This window comes from Phoca vitulina, unplaced genomic scaffold, assembly GCF_004348235.1.
Source record: "Phoca vitulina isolate PV1807 unplaced genomic scaffold, GSC_HSeal_1.0 scaffold2, whole genome shotgun sequence".
Lineage (NCBI taxonomy): Eukaryota > Metazoa > Chordata > Mammalia > Carnivora > Phocidae > Phoca > Phoca vitulina.
Window position 1 is genome coordinate 56,039,465 of NW_022589705.1, and position 16,089 is coordinate 56,055,553.

Consider the following 16,089-nt stretch of genomic DNA (forward strand, 5'->3'; position numbering starts at 1 on the left):
AAGTGCTACATGATCCACCGTCCAACCCTCCTTCCCCAGCCTTTACAAGAGAATTCTGACAATTCCACCTTGAGCACATATGTCCTTCTATCTCTTCTCCCTCCCACTACCACTGCACGATATGCCTTCTAAGTGGTCACCTTGTCTTTCCTTCTAAACAACATCTGATAAATATTAAGCACAGCTCTGCCCATTTCCTCCATTCTTCTAAGAGCTTCCATGGTTCCATAGTATCTGTAGATGTAAGTCGGGATGAGTCAAATATTTCCATCCAGGATTTCAAAGAGACAGGGAAGAATTAAAATTACAATGAGTGGCAAGGTTTCTGGAATTTCACCATGAAGTTATACCCTGAGCAGTTGCTGAGTCTCCTTCTTAGATGTCCCAGAAGCCTCCTCAAAGTCAGCACCACCCTGCTCGGCACTGAGCCAGTTCTGACCACAGAGGCAGTTTATTAGCAGTCACGTGCCCGCCAGCAGGTGAGGTTTGGAGCTGGCTTTGCTGTCCTGGTCAGAATGGATCTCCTCAACCCCTTCCTGGTTAGATCCTGGCAGTGAGCCCCCAGTGCCAGTAGTCAGGTTTTAGTTCCAATATTTGATGCCTGTCCCAGTGCTGCAAGGAGACTGGAGTCCTGCCAGGGTGCCAACAAGCCTGCTTGGGGTTCTGACATACTTACCTGAGCCAAGCCTCTGATCCCCCTGTCTATTAGTATGGAGGGCTGCTTCAAGTCTCTCCTCAGTCTCCCAGAAATCTCCCTCTGACTCATTACTGAGCTAGGGCAGACCCAGTTGTCCACATCCCCTAGACATGGTAATTTGACCTCGGCCACCAGCCCCTTCCAGTTCTTCACCCTCAAATGTCTAGCCCAGGAGTCTGTTCCTTGGCCAGCTCATTAGTCATCTCTACCATTCATGTTTCCCCCTTTACCCCAGCCCTTCTTCCCCACTACTCCTTATGATCGGGTCTTTTGCATAGACCCCGATATTTGGGATGGGGGTTAGTCTATCCACATTTTTGTTTTGTTTCCACCCAACCCTATGAGATGAGTATTCTTCACTAGCATTTTATAAAGGCAAAAACGAAATTCAGAGGCAGGAAACACCTCTCCAGATAAATAGTGCAGCCAGGATTTGAACACTGACCCACAGACTCCAGATCCTTCGCTCTTTATGCTTCCTGGGGAAAGTGAGAGTGAGGTGACTGTCTTCCCCCTTCACCCACCTGGCTTTCAGGAGGCTCTTTGGCCATGGTTGGCTATGATGCCTTTCTTCAGTTCTTTCTCATTTACCTGAACAGAGGATGGGAAGAGCTTAGTTAGTATCTGTTACAGTCATATGTGAGATTCACGACTAACAATGCCAGGTTCTCTCAGTGGAAACATCTGGCTTATGGATCATGAGGAAAAGGTTTTATCAAACTGCACATGAGCTTACTGAAAAAATAATATTCTACAAAGCCATCCATGCTCTGCACTGATGGCTTAGGTAGAGCAAGGATTGCATTTTGCAAATGGTGCTATAATTTGCAAACCAAGTGCTGCACTGGAAACCATCATCTCAAGAAAAATGTGCTTTAGCAGATCTGGTTAGCAGAATCCTCGCAGATTCGTTCTCCAATAAAAGAAAGCTGACATTGCCAGAGGCACAAAGAAAGTGGCCAATGGAAGTATCTCTGTAATTGTGCCAAATTCAGGTTAATTTCATTGTGGATGCCAGCGCTAGCCTGAGGGATAGCGAGGAGTGTGGCAATGAGGATTTGTGGGGCTGAAGACTGGAGTAGGGAGCCTTTATCAAGAAAGCGAGAGGCAGATTGAGAAGAGCCTCACGATCACACAAGAAGGCTTGGGTACAAAATGTCAGGAGGAAGAGTCAGACTCCAAAACGGGTGAGCAGAGGGCAGAATGTGGACAGAAGCAGCAAAGTCTGAGTACAAAGTGTTGGGTTCAGAATCAGGGGCATAAGGCAGCAGAGCACACGTGAGGACAGAGCAGTGTTCCTGAAGGAACATCAGCCAGCATCTGTGACCCACTTTCAGGAGATGGTCAGTACGTTAGTGGATCAGTGGGGCATATATTTTCATGGATAGTTTAAACGATGTGGGGAGATGTCTTTGCCCTTCTACTAGACTGTAAACCTAGTCTAGTGAGTCTGGGAGTGGGAACCATGGCATGTTAATTTCATTTTCCTATACATAGCACAGTGCCCAGCACATAATGAGTGAGCAGCAAAGGATTACCGAAGAAGTAGGACTGAGAGAAAGGCACAGGACCAAAGTAGGAGTCCTGGAGTTGGTGTGCAACTCTGTGTCTGCATAGCTGGCTAGCCTCGGGTAAATCACTTTACCTCCCTGAGCCCCAGATTCTAAGTTAAGCGAAGAGGTTGGATGATAAATGTAATGTCTTTCCATGTTATACAATATTCTGAGTGTATGAATAAATCAATCAGTGAATGATAAAGGCTGTTTGACAGGGTTATTACCATTCTTAACAACAAGGCAGTATCCAAACAGGACTTCTCCACAAGTGCTCAGGGTATCAAGTGAATAAAGACATGGCCCTCCCCTTGAAAGAGCGCACAGGTGGAGGAAGATGAAGGAACAGATAGCTAAGGAATTCCAATCCAGTGTCACAAATACTGTCCTAGAGATAGTGCTATGGGGCCAGAAGAGGAAGTGGTTTCTTTTCTTGAGATAGTCAGGGAAGGCTTTGCAAAGGAGGTGACCTTGGAGGTGGATCTTGAAAAAATGGACATGAGCTCTGCAGACAGAGAATGAAGGTCTGAATAGAAAGTCCATCCAGACAGAAGGAATGACATGTACCAAGTAGCACCAGTCAGGACCTTTGGGGTTTATCAGTGGAGACCCAGGATTCAACCCAGAAGATAATGCATTTTCTCATAGAAGGAAAGGAAGGGAGGGGCAAGAAAATGATGCTGGGATACATTTGTTCCTGTCTTACCTACATTGTTGAGTAACCTTCAGAGCTGATACAGAAAGCTCCGAAAGAGCATGGCAGTGGATTTCAGTTCTGGAGCACTAAAGCCATAGAATGTGAGTTCCAGAAGAAACTTAGAAATCAGCCAAACTAACATTTCCTAACATGAGCATTTCTTCTTTCTTTTGTGCATCCTCTCCTGCTGCCTCCTTCTTCCCCACCCTCATCTCTGAGATTGGAAATGGGAGGCTGGGATTTAAACAGTTTTTTTTTAGTTTCCAGCTAAATTTGGGCTGGGAAACACCAATTACAAGTGAATGCTCTCATTTTAAACATGAGAAAGCTGAGGCCCAGGTAAAGGAAATTACTTTCTCAAGGCCTCAGAACAAGTGAATGGCAGGGCTGGGAAGAAAGTCTCAGTCCCTCTACTTTCTTGGCTCAAGGCAATGATCCTCATAACTTCTTCAAGCTACAGGGAGAACCTCTGCATGTCCCATCAGCCTTTCACAAAGGAGGACACAGGTATGGGTAAGATGTGTCTAAGGTCTGGAACTATACTATTGTGTGCCAATATCCAGACCATTGCTGGAATCCTGCTCTAGAAAGATTCAAGGGTGTTGCTGCCTATCACATGGCTCTTGTTCTTTACCCTGTGTTCTTTACCCAGCACTAACAGAAACTATCCAGGTGTTCACCTGAAGAGCCTTTGGTTTATCGTCATTCCCTGTTTTAAAAGTTAGGGAAAGAAATGAGAGAGAGGGAAAGAAAAGCCAGACTCTAATTTCCCTCCAGCAGAGGAGAACTGAGGTTTGGCATAAAGCCCTTGGCTAAAATCCTACCTTTGTTATATAATTAATATTATTATTATTTGAATGGTAATAGCGAACATTTATTGATCCTCTGCTTGGTGTCAGGTGCTATGCAGGTGGTTTACCCACATCATCTTTAATCCTTACAAAATCCCAGGAAGGTTTCATTATCTCTATTTTGTTTGTGAAGAAACAAATGGACCATGGGTTGCTTAAACCCCTCAGCCAAAGTTGCCCAGTGAACACCTTGGCCGCCTCAGGAATTGGGTACAGATGCCCCTGACTCCAATCCTTATTTTTAAGAGTGGTGTGGCCTTGGGGCACCCGGGTGGCTCAGTTGGTTAAGCGACTGCTTTCGGCTCAGGTCATGATCCTGGAGTCCCAGGATCGAGTCCCACCTCGGGCTCCCTGCTCGGCAGGGAGTCTGCTTCTCCCTCTGACCCTCCCCCCTCTCATGCTTTCTCTCTCTCAAATAAATAAATAAAATCTTAAAAAAAAAAAAAAAAAAAGAGTGGTGTGGCCTTGAGCGGTGCAGGTTCCTCATCTGTGACGCAGCGCGTAATAATAAAAATTCATGCTGCGGAAAGACTCACAGAAGAAATAAATCAAAATAAATAAAATAACTCTTACCTATCAGGATTGCTGTCGGAATTAAATGAGTTGATATGGGAAAGTGCTTTGTAAACTGCAATACACCACACAAATTTTATCATTATTATTATTTCAAAGAAATCTGGCTGCTCCCATACGATAAAGCAGTCCGTGGCATATGTTTATGACAACATGCCCGAGAAACAATTTCCATTCTGATGGGTTGCCTCCCTATCATGTTATTAAAAGGTTAAGGAAAATGAACAACGGAGGATTAAGATTAGATCTTTCACACATGAAACCACAAAATCAATAGAGCCCGGTGATCCATCCAGTGATCGGAAGAAATATACCCGAGGCGCCTGGAACGATTACTCAGAGAAATGGCAACAGGTATCGACAAGAAATCTGGCAAGACAGTCTTGCCTCCCTCACTCTAGCGCCCTCCTGGCAAGGGGAGAATCAGACTCGAATTCCAGAAGGCGGAGCGGTGAGGGAGCTGGGGGAGAGGGGTGTTTTCCTCCTCCCAAAGTTCTGCAGAGTTGGTTTTTCTGCAAGTGGGTCAGAGCTGCTTGGGGAAAATGACAACCTGAGAAGCACCGTGGGAACCCTGTGATTACACCTTTTTGTGGTCGATGTGAAGCCTAGTGTTTGAAACCTGCTGTGATTATCCTTACGCTTTGATGGTCATGATCACTATCATTCTTAGTATTTACAGGACACCAGCGCTCTTCCCAGACACCTGTGGGATTGGGGGCCATGGCTGGAACCTCAAAGCAGGGAGTTGTCCTCAGAGGGTTTCTTCTTCTTGTCCAGCTGGAAAGGGGCCTGGAGATCTCAGGAGAAGACTCTGGTGAGTGTTGTGGTCAGGCTTTCTGTCTACAGTCTGAGCCCTGGGGTGCCCTAGGGTAGAATGACCCGTTGATTGACCTGCATGGTTGTATGATTCCACATCCGTGTGAGCCCCCTCACACTGTCCTGGCCGTGGATAGGGCATTGTAGACAGTCATTTAGTAATAGTTCCAGTATGAACGGCAACAGCATATACTGAATGCGTCCTGTGTGTCAGACGCAGCATAGGAAATTTACGTATGTTGCCTCTAATCCTTTCAACCCCCATACAAGTACCGTCCTCTCTACTTTATAATGGAGAGGGTCAGAGAGGCCAAGAAAGCTACGCACAGTCGCATAACTAATGAGTAACAGATCTGAGATTCTCGTTCCTCCGACGCCCACCTCTGCCCACCCTTTGGCACTGCCTCGCAAAAGTATAAATCCTCCAAAGAGGAGCAAGTGCTGTGATTGGGCTTCAAACATAGGGCAGACCTGACCTCTCAGCAAAGGGACAGCGAAGTGTATGTGCTCATGGGTGGTGGAAGTAACAGGAGAAGATGCCAAAAAGAGCAGAGGTCCAGAGCAGGTTGGAGAGACCTGGGATGATTCTCGAGGGCTTGGAAAGAAGCCCCGCCAGCAAAGACTGCATGGGAAGGACAGGGCAGACTTGGGGGCCCACTTACTATCCCTTAGAGCCCACCTGCAGGCTGTCCTCCCAGGCTCTGAGAACACAGGCTGTTGGATATAGGGATACAAGACAACCCAGCCACTCTCTCTGCAAACCTCTGAACATGAGATAGCTGGCGGCCAGCCTCTGTACGTCTCTGTGACCCCTGTGCCCCATTTCTAGTAGCTGGGCTCCAGGCCTCACTTACTTTCAGGTTTCTAGGGGAATCCAGCTGACTCTGGCTCGAATGCCTAGACCCTGAGGCTTGCCCCACCTCAGTGAGTCTGCTTGGATCCAAGAAGCCCAGGTGTCCTGTCCATAGAACCTGTCGTACATATTGTGCAGGTGAAAATCTGAGACTCAGAAGGGACACACACAGGTGACATGCAGGTGGCAGGAATGAGTCCTGAGCCCCATCCTCTAGTGTGAATCACAGGACTTTCCCTCCCACTCTGCTCTGCCTCATAGAAGAATCTCAAAGCTGAGGCCGGCCTCTAGGCATAGAGTGGAACTCCACATTTGGAAAGGGCCCCCCTCTCACACGTCTCCGGGGAAGTCTTTGGAGTTCAAGGTCAGGGTCCAGACAGGGGAGGCTTGGGTCCTGGAATAAACCCCTACACTTGATGTAGAAGCTGAATAATAATTATGACTAATGCGTATAAAAGGTACTCATCACGTGCCATGAATTATTCTAAATGTTTTATGTAATGTTAACTCATTCACCTTCAGAAGGGCCCTATGAGGTAGACACAATTAGCCCCATTTTCCAGACAGGGAAACTGAATGTAAAAAGCATAGCTAGTAGGTGCAGAAGCCCACTGCCATAGACTGAATGTTCGTACCCCCAACCCCCAAAAAGTAATATGCTGAAAGTTAATCCTCAGGGTGATGGTATTTGGAGCTGGAGCCTTTGGGGTGTGATTAGGTCATGAGGGTGGAGCCTTCAGGAATGAGATTAGTGCCCTTATAAAGGAGACCCCAGAGTGTTCCCTCATCCTTCCATCATGCGAGGACCCGTGAAGCTAGAATAGGGCAGTGTAGGATCCAAGAAGGGGGCCCTCATCAGACGCTGAGCCTGCTAACACTTGATCTCAGACTTCCAGCCTCCAGAACTGGAAGAAATAAATTTCTGGTTTTTATTAGCCACCCAGCCTGTGGTATCTTAGTTTTAGCAGCCCGAAGAGACCAAGACCCCTGCCCCCCACTTTTGCCCCATGCAGCACTCTTGCAGAGTCTACATCCCACTGCCCCGTGGTTGCCCCTCTCTGGAGACAGCGAATGCCCCCATACCTGGCTCACGTGTGGAGACTGTGACGTCAGTGGCCAGGGTTCTGGGAGCCTCTCTGAGGAGGAGCGATTGCACAACTCAGTGAGTGTAGTTATTCAAATGTGGGTCCAGAGCTAATAGACTAAGGTACTCAGGATACATAGAAACTTGCTAAGTAGTACCTTGAATCGTAATCAAAACCGTCTATCTACATTCACATAGGACTCCTAAAAGATCTTGTTTGTACATCAAACCAACACAAAAAAAATGTCTTGGGTTAGTCAGTCCGTATGACTTAGATACCCAGATGATTCAGCCTTGACATCGACTCTGCTGTTTATCAACCCTGTGCAGGAAGCCAAGCTCACGAGGCCAGGCTTTTTCTCTTCAGTAAATGCTGCAAGGTTGCATACTGGCTACACGTTGACAGATATTAATGGTCCCTTCTGAAAAGAGGGCTATTATCCTGCTTTTGCCCCTCTGGGTGCCAAAATTTTCACATCAGTAGGCAGATAGAGTAGCCCATCCAAGTCAAATATCTAGCTGGAAAGATGTATAAATTGGAAATTATGAAATTAACAATATGAGCAATAGCAATAATGATAGTAATAGTTAACATTTATCAAAATCCTGTTATATATGGCGCTGTGCTAAGCACCTTGGCAATCCTGAACAGAATAGGGAAGTAACTTGACACAAGTCCACTTATCCAGTGAGCAGAAGAAGCAGACTGCACCACCAGACATTCTGGCTGCAGAACCTGTGCTCTTAACATGAATAGAAGGGGAGCCTAGTGTCCCATTTTTTTTGTACCACGCAGTTAAGCAAAAATAGGTAGAACCAACCATGGGGCTGCTATGCTGGGGTTCTGATGTCAGAGCTGACATCTTCCTCAGCTAGGGGTACAGTCTCTGTCCAGGGAGGGCCAGGTCTCCTGCTTTGATTTGCTTTTAATCTGTTGATCCACATCTGAATGTCCCTGCTCCTCTCTCCCATGCTCTGTCTCAGAATTGGCATCATTTCCATGGATTGGGGTCTTGAAACCCTTTGAAGGAATATCTTTACCTTCACACCTGCCAATTCTCAAAGTCCATTGTAAGTCCTGATCCCAAATGAGGCGAGAAACGGTGTTTCCCTGTGGGTGGTGTTATAGTGGTGTATCTAAATCTTGGTTCAGAAAGGTCTGCCTATCTCTGTGAGCTATATTTTTTTAGCAGCAAGATTTAAAGAAAGGTACTTTCAGACTCTTTTGGGGAGAAAGAGGCTCTTCCTAATTAAGACTTTTGTTTAAAAAAAAAACCCACCTCATTTTTTAAAGATTTTATTTATTTGAGAGAGAGAGAGAGAGAGAGAAGCAGAGGGAGAGGGAGAAGCAGACTCTTCGCTGAACAGGGAGCCCGATGTGGGACTTGATCCCAGGACCCCGGGATCATGACCTGAGCTGAAGGCAGATGCTTAACCGACTGAACCACCCAGATGCCCCAAAAGCCCACCTCATTAAACAATGTCACTTCCTGAATATGGTAGCTGGTCTCCAAAATGGTTCCCAATGAGCCACACCTCCCTGTATTCATACCCTTGTACAGCTCCCCAACACTGAATCTGGGCTAGCCCTGTGGCTCACTTTAACCCGTAGAATGTGATGGAAGCAGCGACACACCCAGCACCAGGCTAGAGCCTCAAGAGGGTCTGTAGGCTTCTGCTGTTAAGCTCTTGGGAGCCCTGAGCTGTCATGGAGGAAGTCCAGGCAGGCGGCGGAGAGGCCTAGCCGAGCGGCCGCCTGGGAAAGCAGAGGCCCTGAGAAGGACCAAGGCCGCAGTCACCCTGACCCAGCCAGCCCTGAGCTGTCCAGCTTCCCAGCTGAGTCAACAAACGTCTGAGTGGTCATCTCGACCACTCCTGTTGTGCCCCTTCAGCTTCTTGCCCTACAGAATTGTGAGTAATCGTACAGCAATTGATGTTTTCAGCCACAAGTGTTGGGGGTGTTCTGTGTGGCAACACCGGATAGCAGAAATGCTGTGTCACACTGTGGAGCATCAGCAACTCAAGAGCTTGACAGCTCAATCTTCACCCTTTGGTTTGGGGCTTCCAAGCGCAGGGGAATTTGGTTCGGGGCTTCCAAGTGAAGAGTTCCTTCCCTCCACCCCAGCCACCACCCCCACCCTGTCATCTGGAAAGTCTACTACTTAAAGTTACTCAAGCCATCATTATAGGTAGAGGCGTAATTCCTTGTGCATATTTCCTCTACGAAACCAGAAGCTGCATGTGAGCAGGGAGCCGGGAGTTGTATTTACCTCTGCATCTCCCACTTTGGCACACTCGGCAATGAAAATCTATATATTCAAATGAATACGTGAATTGGTGTGAAGTTCAGAGTAGCCGAAGCATACAGATTTAGAAATCATTCATTTGCCAGGCTGAGGAGTTTGCACGTGATCCGCTAGTGAGTGAAGGAACAGATGAACAGGGTGGCTTAAATGTCCTATTTGCCGCAGTTAATCCACAATATCAATGCAACTACATAATCCATCGAGTTGTCGAAAGTCCCCCAGGTAATTAGTTGCCTGGCACATAGCCAGGTGGAATCCCATTTCCCCTCCTCACACATTTCTAGCATTCCTGGAAACATCTGATGCAGAAAATGAGCACTCAACATTTTATTTTTAAAGAACTGCCTGTACTTTAATATCACAACATTTACAAAAATGGGCCACTCTGAGTTGAACTCGAGATGTTTCCTTGCCTGTGCCAATGAGGTCGATGGGCGGCGTGAGGTCAGTAAAAGATCCTAAGACAGTGGGAACCAAAAAGGTGTTTAATAGAAAATGCAATGTGCTGGGCTCCAATATTAAACAGGTAGTTATGTATAGACCTGAGAACCACAGGTGACCTGTGACTGATCCACCTTGCCCACTGCGGCTTCATGGTCCATGTCTGAAAGTTTTCCCCAGTTTGGCAACTCCACTAAGAGTGTGATTTTTGCCACTGTCATGGCCCACCTGTCTTCTACTGTGTCTTCTTTACCCCTCTCCTCACATATACTATGGGGTCCTCTCTGATCAGCACTCTGGTCAATGACCGACAGCCAAGCGACATGCATACTCTAGGTCCTCGGTCACTAGCACCAAATCAAATGGCACCTAAAGAGCTCTCTTCCTGGTCTTCCCAATTGTACTTGGCAACTGCCTCCCAAATGATGGAGGCAAAGCCTTCAAAATCCCTTCCCTCAGCATGCTGGCCAACCCTCACCTCGGAGCACACCGCTGGCTTCTGCCTACCTCTTTACAGTGCTGGCCATCATCATCGGCGCTGCTCAGCTGTTCTTGGTACACTTCCTTGTTTTCCCGAACTGCGTGGTACATACTTAGTATCCTGTGTCTATCTATTCCTCCCTACTTACAGCCAGAGAGAAGTTTGTATCTACACCATATACTGTATACATATGCATATACAACAGGAGAAACAGGGCACCTGCATGTCTCCATGGAGAAATACATATCCATCCTTCCGTAGAAAGACATACATAATAGAGGACACAGAATTCCCATATCTGTCAACACAAAGGACAGACAAAACCCTGGAACAGACAGTGAGCCTCCTCCGCTAAGTAGATGCCGTCTTTCTGCTCCCACCAGCGCTGCGTCATAACATTGGCTGCTTGGATGGCAGTCTGGAACCCGCGACCCCTCCAGGGTATGCTTGCCTGTTCCTTGGGGTAGGCAGTGGTGCCCATACGCCACCCTGGGGAAGGAGGGCCAGCACACGTAACCTCCTCTAGCGATGAGGTCACCACAGCAATCCTGCCGTGGGCTCTTTGAAATCAGGCCCCCAGGCCTAAGGAAAACCGTGGAGATCAGGGGATCCCAGACACTGACCAGGACTCTGGAACAGTAGGACCCCTCCAGGGGTCTAGGGAAGGTGAGCCTGGAAGACAAGGCACTTTAATCCACAGGACCCTGAGTGAGGAAGAAGGAAATGGGTGGCATGGGAGCCGTGTCGCCCTGAGCAGCCACCAAGCTCAGGCCTGGGGACTTCATACACCTTCCTTAACACAGAACCATAATCTCAGTCATTACGACCCCACCTCGTGCTGAGCAGCACCGTCTACAAAGCCCTTTACAAATAGTGTGTTATTTACTTCTCTGGACAACAGAACGCAGACATTAGATGCATGCCCTCCTCCCCGACTCCGTTCCCACTGCCCCGGTGGCTCAGGCCCCCAGCTCCCTCGGTGGACTGTCAGAACCGCCTCCCAGCCGGGCTCTCTGCTCTAGCTCCCTCCCTCCAATCCATCCTCTGCACTGCAGCAAGAGTAGTCTCCCTCCCAAAGAGAGCTGTCCCCTTGCCTCCCCTCCCGGACCCCTTCAGTAGCTGCCTAGGGCACTTAGGATACAAATCCCTATCATTAGCACAGCCCATCAGGCCCTCGGTGCCCTGACTCCTGTCAGCCTCCAGTCTCAGGTCCTCCTGCCACTTAGGCTGAGCTCTGTGCTCCCGCAACCCCGAGTGGCGGATGGTTCCCCAAACCCTTGCATCTTGAATTTGCTGGCCCCTCTCCCTGTGAGAGCACGTGCCCTCCCCCAGGTCCCTTGGTTTGCTGACTCCTCCTCACGCCTGAAGGCCCAGCTCAAACATCACTTCCGAGAAGCCTTTCTCACTGACCACACACATGCACGCACCCACACTCACGTGCACACACTCATGCGCACGCCCTGTCCCACTCCCATGCATGCATGCGTTTGTGCCCACGTTAGACACGCAGGGCTCTGGCACCGCTCCCATCACACTCTACTGCCCTGTGTATGACTGTGTCTCTTTCTCTCGCCACATTGTCAGCTCTATGGGGAAGGGTTATTACATATTCATCTCTCTACCCGGGCACCTAGCATTGGGCCTGACATGTAGTAGGCTTGCAATAAATGATTATTGAAGCATTATTTCCACAGGCCTGCGTTTTAAACTAGGGAAACTACTGCTCGGAGGGCTTAAGGGATTTGTCCAGGATATAAACTCACAAATGGGAGAAATGAAATGCTAATCTAGGTCTGGCTGATGCTTCCGACACTTCCAGCTGCTCCACGCTGGCTCCAAAGGGAACGCATGATTCTGTGGGCTGAAAAAGTTACGTCTCTTGAGGGAATTTTGCCTTTTTGTTTTGTTTTGTTTTTACTTCTTTTGAATCTCGGATTTGTTTTTTGAATCTGAGGAGACCTATGGACCTTTTCCCCAGAAAAATGTACATACACACCAAATTTGGAGTGAAACGTGGGAGTACAATCAGTCAGAATAGGGTAGCTGTTGCTGCAGTAACATACAATCCACACAATGTCATTGACATAACACAACACACGTTTAATCCTCAGTCCTAAAGTTCTCTCTGAGTCAGCAGGGGCTCTTCTCCATCCAGCGAATCAGGGCTATAGGCTCCCTCCACCGTAAGACACTTACCGTAAGACGCCACCATAAGACACATGCTTCCAAATCACAAGGACAGGAGAAGAGAGAAAAAAAGGCACACTGGCTTTTAACTGCTTTAAGTGTGAAAGTGGCACCTGTCTGTGGTAGACTGCAAAATATCCACAAATTCCTTCCAACCTTGTCTGCACATCCCTTTGCAAAGTGACTCTGCTCTTCCTCCTATCAACAGGTATGGTCTATGTCTCTGGCTCTTGAATGTGGATTTAGCCATTGCTTTGGCAAGTGGGACATTAAGAAACATAATTCAAGCAGAAGCTTACAAGGCGCTGTGCCTTGGATCTGTTCTTTCTTGCTGCTCTTTGGAACTATGAGATCACCATAGAGAAGCCTGAGTTAGTCTATTTGGAGACCTGTGGGCCATTGACCCCATCACTTCAGTCAACAGCCAGCACCGGGAAACAGAATGATCCTCAAGCAGGTAAGACCATTCCTATGTCAGCCAGCCCCTGCCAACGCACCAGCTGGCTGAGGTTGCATGAGTGAACCCAGCAAGACCAACAGAACCACCCAGCTTAACCCAGACCTACTTGATGACCCAAAGAATTTTGAGCTAGTAAATTACCATTGTTTTAAGGTACTAAGTTTTGGATTATTTGTTATGCAGCAAAGCTAATTAATATAAAAATGGGCACCAGGGGTGGAGTACACCACCATGCCCATGTGCCATGACGAAACCTAAAACACATGGAATTGATTATGGAAACGGAGGATAGGAAATTAGGTATCGAAGACTGAAAAAAGCAATGATCTGTTAGTGGATCCATAGACCTAAAACTGTGGGTTTCTTCCTACAATTTAAAGGCCTAGAGATACATAATCATTTTTGAAAGCTCTCTCTTCGTCAAAGAAGAGCTATGGCCAGAGACTGGTGAGGTGTGGTCATTGTGCTGGACCTAATTCCATCCTGGAACTTCCTAAGCGGTGGGTAAAGCCTTGGAATTACAAACAGAAGAGTTTGGGAGTCAGGAAAAAAAAATTGTATCTGACCATAGATTTGCTACTTAGCAACCTTGGAATCAGTTATGGAACCCCATCTCAGAGGCATGAAAGGTGACACTTAGTTTTTAGCTTAGTGTCAAGATCAAACAAGATGACATATGGGAAAAACTGTTAGATTCTAAGAACTGCCCGTGACAAATGTGTTTTATCACTGCAACCTGAGGCCACCATCCTCCTGGCCTGACTGCAGGTGAGTGGCACCTGAACCACCAGGGGGCGCCATGAGGTTGGAATTCCAGGAGACCTGTTGGACCTGTTGGAGCCAGCCAAGAACCAAAGAACCCCAGGGGAGTCACTGGGGAAGGCTTTCTTGAGAAAGTGGGCATTAGTATGAAACATAAATAATGAGTCGTATTTAGCCAGGTGGCACCTATTCTGGGCGGAAGGAACAGCATGCACAAAAAAGTCTGGCGGGAGAGCGCACAAGTCATTCAAGTAACAGCTCTCCTCAGGGTGCAGGTTCCTCTATGAGCCCATCAGGTCAAGGAAGTGGAAGGGGAGCCTTATCTTGTAAGGACATGGCTTCTCGTAAATGCAGGCAGGCATGGGAGAGGACATGGAACTTTCTTGAAATGCAATTTTCTGCTTGTTTACAAATGATTAACTACCACAATCAATTGTGGCAAAGTTCAGGTCACTGCAAACTTTGGGACAACAGCGAGATAGTGCCTTGCGCTTGGGGTAATGATAACTGGGATGCACACAGGAGGGTCTGACAGCAGAGTTTTTGTTCGGTGTTCCGGACCCAATTAACGGAAAGGCATGGCCACCCTCTGTGGCTTTGCGTCCTTCCCCTCCCTGCTCTTCCTCAGCTGCATCCCAGCCCCAGCCGGGCTCCTCTGGCAGATGTGGCAGGAGTGGGGAAGCAGGCTGGCACTTGAGAGTAGTCCAGCCTGTGTCAGGAGGTAGGTTAAAGGCGTAATGCTCTACATGCTCAAAGCTCAAAACCTTATGAAGCAGATATTCATGAATTCTTATCCCTGTTTTTCAGATTAGAAGATGGTGTAAGGCTGTTGAATCACAGACCTGTACCTCTGAAACAAATAATACATTATATGTTTAAAAAAAAAAAAGATAGTAGGAAGGTAAAAATGAAAGCGGGGGGAATCGGAGGGAGAGATGAACCATTAGAGACTATGGACTCTGAGAAACAAACTGAGGGTTTTAGAGGGGAAGGGGGGTGGGGATGATGGGTCAGACTGGTGATGGGTATTAAAGAGGGCACGTACCGAATGGAGCACTGGGTGTTATACGCAAACAATGAATCATGGAACACTACATCAAAAACTAATGATGTACTGTATGGGGACTAACATAGCATAATAAAATTAAATAAATAAATAAATAAATAAAATTCTCTCTTTTTTTAAAAAAAGAAGACAGTCTTAGAGAAATTGGGTAGCTGTGTAAGGAAATCAAATGCAGTCTTTCTCCCAGCCCATCCTCAAGCTGCCCGCTGCCTCCCCCCACCCTGAGTCCCCTCGTCTACACCTGCAAATATTAACAGCAACAGGAGGGTCATCCACCATGTTTATCCAGCCCTTTATGGGCTGCAGATTTGTTTCATAAATGCCAGGTCAGTCAGTTTGGACTTTAAATTGTTGATTCTGAGGAGTCAGTGATGGTTATCAGGGAGCTATGTTTGAGAGCGTGGCCATTTGCACATTGCCTCCGAGTTTGGGCTGTGCTGCTCCCAACCCCACTCCCCCATGCCAGTGTGCCTCACCCCGGCAGGGCAGGTGCCCAGCTGAGAGGTGGGGCTGACACTGTGTCCACGCTGGAACTGAAAATGTGAAGACACCCATCCAACATCGGGTCACAGGTCCTCTGGGAATCATTTGTAGAGGTATTGAGATGCACTTTTGCTTGGATTAGACCATTGCAAGAGAGGCTTGGGTGACATTTTCCTTTAATCCCATTTAAGGGGAAGGAAAGCCACATAGAAATGACAGGGCAATTGGTGTGCTATTCAGAATAATGACAAGTCGAAGGCGAAACACTCGTCTAGGCTCAAATCAAGCAGGTTGGTTCACCATCCAGGAATGGCACCTGCCTTTGCTGTGTTCAGCCCTAGAGGGAAGACAGTGCTGTGTTCAACCCTGACCTGTAAAGCGTGAGAGGTGATTGGTGAAGAGGGCTGGTGTTTACGGAACTCTTTTCAGGTTGCTACTACTTGTGCTTGTGTAGGGCTACTAGCAAATACGGGAGACATGGGTGAAGTCCACCAGTACTAGTCATCGACCACACTTCTCAGCGAGCTCAGGGAAGCTCTCTGTTTCCCCCTAATTACAGTGAAGTTCCACGTAGGTTATATAATAGCAATACCACGTGTTTGGTATTATTCTCTTCCAGTTATCATTTTTATAATGCCTACTGTGAAACATTTTCACATTTAGTATCCCATCTGACTCCCCCAACTCTGACCAGTGAGCATGGCCCTCCAAATTTTACGGGTGAGGAAACAGAATCAGAGACAGTCAATAAAAATGCCAGTTCACTCATAGAGAAGGCA